Below are 5,197 nucleotides of genomic sequence, written 5' to 3' on the forward strand. Positions count from 1 at the left end.
CGGGGGGGTGGGGTGGGGATGGGGAGGTGGGGAGGACCAGGTCAGGCATCTATCTGTCTTCAACAGGCTTGATTATGGTTCAGCATGGTGAGGACAACAGATCCAGGACGGCTGCCATTGAAAAGATGGCTTGTTACGGATCCCGAGAGGAGGGCAGGTTGCACCGCAGGGGCCACACAGGGATGCGCCGGGGTTGGTCGTGATGCTGGGGGGTGGAGGAACCAAGCAGGAGCCTCTACTGTGGTTTCCACAATAAGGGAGGCCAAGGCAGGGTCAGAAGGCCTGGGACTGCCCAGCTTGAATAATCCCAGCCCTCTGGGGCCAGGGGCTGCCCCACGTCTGGTACCTGCTTTGGGGTGACAAGTGTGGGTGAACAGTGGTCTGGGGTGTGAGCCCACAGAGCAGGCGGTGGGTGTGGGCTCTGCACTGCAGGGTTTGCATGTGGAAAGCCTGTGTGGGGCGGGCAAGTGTTCACTATCCAGTAATTGGCTGTTTGTGGGAGGGGCAGCCTCCCAGGGTCAACAGGCCCCAGGTGTCAGAGCATCCGATACAGAAAATAAACAACATGGTTACTACAGCATCAAAGGACCAAGGTTCAAATCTCAGGTACTGCCTGTATGAACAAGTCAGGCCACCTCTGAGATCTGTCTGCTCGTGTGTAACTCAGAGATGATCACACCGACCATTTGATTAGACAATTTGTTTTTTTAAATGTAGCTTAGTACTTGGCACATTATAGTTATTGCTAAATATGAGCTAATTAAATCTTATGGCATTTAAAATAGTAGTTATAATCTCTTATCCAACACAGTTTGGACCAGAACTGTTTCAGATTTTGATTTTTTCGGATTTTGGAATATTTGTAATAATGAGATTATATTGAGGGTGGGACCCAAATCTAAACACGAGATTCATTTATGTTGCATATACACCTTACACACATAGCTGAACATAACTTGATGCAATACTTAAACATAATTTTGTGCAGAAAACAAAGTCTGCATTTTGACCGTGACCCATCACGTGAGGGCACGCACGAGATTTTCCACTTGTGGCATCAGATTGGTGCTCAAAACGTTTCAAATTTTGGAGTTTTTCAGATTTGGGATTTTCGGATTAGGGATGCTCAGCCTGTATGTGCACGGCTTCTCTGGCACTTTCTTCAAAAGATGGAGCCTGGGCCGGGCGCAGTGGCTCACGCCTGTAATCCCAGCACTTGGAGTGGCTGAGGTGGGCGGATCACCTGAGGTCAGGAGTTCAAGACCAGCCTGGCTGACATGGTGAAACCCTGTCTCTACTAAAAATACAAAAATTAGCCGGGCTTGGTGTGGGCACCTGTAATCCCAGCTACTCAGGAGGCTGAGGCAGGAGAATCACTTGAACCTAGGAGGTGGAGGGTGCAGTGAGCCCAGATCATGCCACCACACTCCAGCCCTGGCAACACAGTGAGACTCAGTGCCAAAAACAAACAAAGAAACAAAAGATGGATCCTGAAGCCAGGTGCCATGGCTTATACCTGTAGACTCAGCTACGTGGGAGGCTGAGATGGGAGGCGTTCAGAAGTTCAGGATTGGCCTGGACAACATGGCCAGACCAATCTCAAAAAAAAAAAAAAAAAAAAAGATGGCGCCTGTGCCTCTCCCCTGAGCACAGGTGGGATTTAGCTGCTCCTTTCTGCTGAGGAGAAGAAACCTGGACATGGCAGCGTGGGCCTCGGAGACACATTCATGCAAGGCACTCGGCTTCCTGTGTGCTCCCTCTCTTGGGTCATGCACCCTGGAGAAGGCAAACACCCCACAGGGAGGATCCTCAGGCAGTGCACAGAGGGCCCCACGCGGAACGGAGCCGAGGCCTCAAGCTCCACCCCCCAACAACAGGGCCATCCTGAGGTGGGCCCACCTGCCTCCGGTGAGCCTTTGGCAAATGCAGCCACAGCCAGCCTCTTGACTGCAGCCTCGCAAGAGGCCACGAGGGAGAACCACTTAGCGAAGCCATCCCCAAACCCCTGGCCCACAGCAGCTGGGTACCAAATGTGTCTTGCTTGTGAGCCAAGTGTTGGGTAGTTCACTGTGCAGCAGTGCCAGTGGGTCTAACCTCAGGAGAATCTCCAAGCTGGGCTCTGCCGGTACCATTTGCAGCACTTAGGCCTGGAGAGACAATCTCTAGAGAAGTTTCCAGAACCACTTTCTAGTCAGTTCCAGAGATTTCCAGACAGAGGTGCAGGGAGTTTGGAATCCTGCCCATCTGTGCTGTGCTCACCTGGATTGAAATGGCCGGTGGCTAAGAAGCTGGTGGAGGTGCCACAGAGCCCTCTCGACCGCTGGGTCTGGGCGAGATGCACTTTTGCCTCCACACCTTACCCTGTGTCCCGCTTAACTATCTTGGAAGCCACATTGGGTGCTCAATGACACACATTTAAAAAACAGTTTAGTTACGAAAATGTCTTTTATGCAACCACAGCTTTACTCCTAGTCTGTAGACACCTTCACTAGGAAGGCCAGTGAACATGCAGCTTCCTCCAGCTGCAGTTACAGAAACAAGGACCATGGATTTTACCTTCAAATGATCACCAGGTCTCAACCATTTTTCACATAAAGATCTTCCATTTCACTTAAAGCCTCGACCATTTGTTATTAAAATGTACCTTCCTCTCCCTCTCCTTTGCCTTGCCTGGGATGCTTTCTCTCCCGAGAACGGCTGTGTGTGGATGCAGCAGCTTGCACTTCTTGACAGGAGCGTGAAATTGTCAGGGCAAGCGACGTCATGCTCAGGTACAAACAACCCCTAGGTTTACCTGGTGCTAAGGCAAGGCCTGCTGGGAGTCTGGACGGCTCTCCAGGACAGTGTCCGCCACGGCCACTTGACAGGTCAGGCCGCCCGGCTCTCATGCCTCCATCTCCACAGTGGGGACAAGAACATGATGGTCTCAGGGTGATGAGAAGTGGCACACGGTCCTCCCATGCATGTCCATTGGCAGAATCTTATCCCACGGTCCCTAGACCCACCCAACTGCCAGGACATGAAGATGTGGGATCATCTAGGGGCCCAGAAGAACAGGAGAAACAGACAGGAAGAGAAGGCAAAGACCCCACTCCAGGGCTGCCCGCATTCGGCAGGCACATGTGGGCTGTGCGCCAGGAGCTGGAGACACAGCAACAGAGACAAGCCCCCTCTCCGTGTGACGCTCACGCCCAAGTGGCCGTCCATTGTTTCTTCTGACCTCCCAGCACCTGGTCCTGTCTGCACCACCTCACATTCAGGAGGTGTAGATGGGCTGATCAACAAAGCTAAAATCTTATCCAATGGAGCAGTCACCACAGAAACTTCCCAACTGATAGGAAGGGACCCCATCTGACTTCTCCTGGCCCAGTGCCTCATGTATTAATAGAAAACCAAGGGAAGGGATTGATTTAAATTTATGATGAAATATTTTGGGCATACAAAATGACAAAAAGGATAAAATATCAAGTTCAAAGGACCCACTGCCCAATTTACAAATAAAACATGACCTTCTGTGATGCATCTGCCCCTTCCCTGGAGAGCAGCCTCAACCCCAGTTCTGTTCCTCATTGTCAGGCATTAGAAGCAAGAGGGAAGTAGTTACCTCCTGGACTTAAATGACCAGTTATATCAATTTGGTTTTGAATTTTAAAATACTGAATTTGAACAATCATTTACATTTGTATAGAGCTTTACAGCTCACAAAATAATTTTACTTATATTTTCTCATTAATCCCTGTAGTAATCCATCAAGCAGGTATTATCAAACCTGTGTTATAGTAAGAAAAGTAATACAGATTTTTCATTTTAAAATTTTATTTTGTAGAGATGGATCTTCCTATGTTGCCCAGGCTGGTTTCCAACTCCTGAGCGCAAGCAATCCTGCCACCTCGGCCTCCCTAAGTGCTGAGATTACAGGTGTGAGCCACCATGCCCGGCCAAGCAATATTTAATCCCAGCACTTTGGGAGGCCAGGGCAGGTGGACTGCTTGAGCCCAGGAGTTCAAAACAAGCCTGGGCAACATGGTGAGGCCCCGTCTCTAAAAAAAATATAAAAATTAGCTGGGTGTGGTGGTGCCCACCTGTGGTCCCAGTTACTCAGAAGGCTGAGGTTGGAGGATTGCTTGAGCCCAGGAGGTAAGGCTAGAGTGAGCTGAGACCACGCCATGACGCTCCAGCCTTGGCGACAGAGTAAGACCGTCTAAAAAAAAAAAGAAAGACAGTCTATTTTCCTCCACTTGAAGCTGCCTCTGTGCACAGGACTCAGGGGAAGATGCAGGTCATCTCCAAGGTCATCCCAAGGTCAGGTCACAGGAGCAATATGGCTTCCACCTGGTTTGTGCAAGCACTCACTTTTTTGTTTGCTTTCCCTCCCTTCCTCTGTCCCTTGGATCCCAGTCATCTGCAGTGAGGCAGCCCCAGTTGTAGGCAGAGATTGCTGCAGGTGTTTCAGCGAAGGTCCAGGACACCTGGCCTGTGGAGTGGATGGGCTCTAAGTGGTCCCAGCCCTTCACTTTTCAGGAGCTCCAGCTGAAGCTGATGAAACAGAGACAAGCTGGGCCTGACAAGCTCTGCCCAAATTACAGATTCATGGCAAAATAAACATGGTTGGATGGGTGCAATGGCTCACACCTGTAATCCCAATACTTTGGGAGGCTGAGGCAGGCACATCACTTCAGCCCAGGAGTTTGAGACCAGACTGACCAACATGGGGAAACCCCATCTCTACTAAAAATACAAAGATTAGCTGGGCCCAGCTACTCGGGAGGCTGAGGCACAAGAATCCCTTGAGCCTGGGAAGCCGAGGTTGCAGTGAGCCAAGATTGCGCCACTGCACTCCGGACTGGGCGACAGAGTGAGACCTCGTCTAAAATAAATAAATAGGCCAGGCGTGGTGGCTCAAGCCTGTAATCCCAGCACTTTGGGAGGCCGAGACGGGTGGATCACGAGGTCAGGAGATCTAGACCATCTTGGCTAACACGGTGAAACCACGTTTCTACTAAAATACAAAACTAGCCGGGCGAGGTGGCGGGCGCCTGTAGTCCCAGCTACTGGGGAGGCTGAGGCAGGAGAATGGTGTGAACCCGGGAGGCGGAGCTTGCAGTGAGCTGAGATCCGGCCACTGCACTCCAGTCCGGGCCACGCCTCAAAATAAATAAATAAATAAATAAATAAATAAATAAATAAAAATATAAAA

Source organism: Rhinopithecus bieti, unplaced genomic scaffold (genome assembly GCF_001698545.2).
Source record: "Rhinopithecus bieti isolate Rb0 unplaced genomic scaffold, ASM169854v2 scaffold_50877, whole genome shotgun sequence".
NCBI lineage: Eukaryota > Metazoa > Chordata > Mammalia > Primates > Cercopithecidae > Rhinopithecus > Rhinopithecus bieti.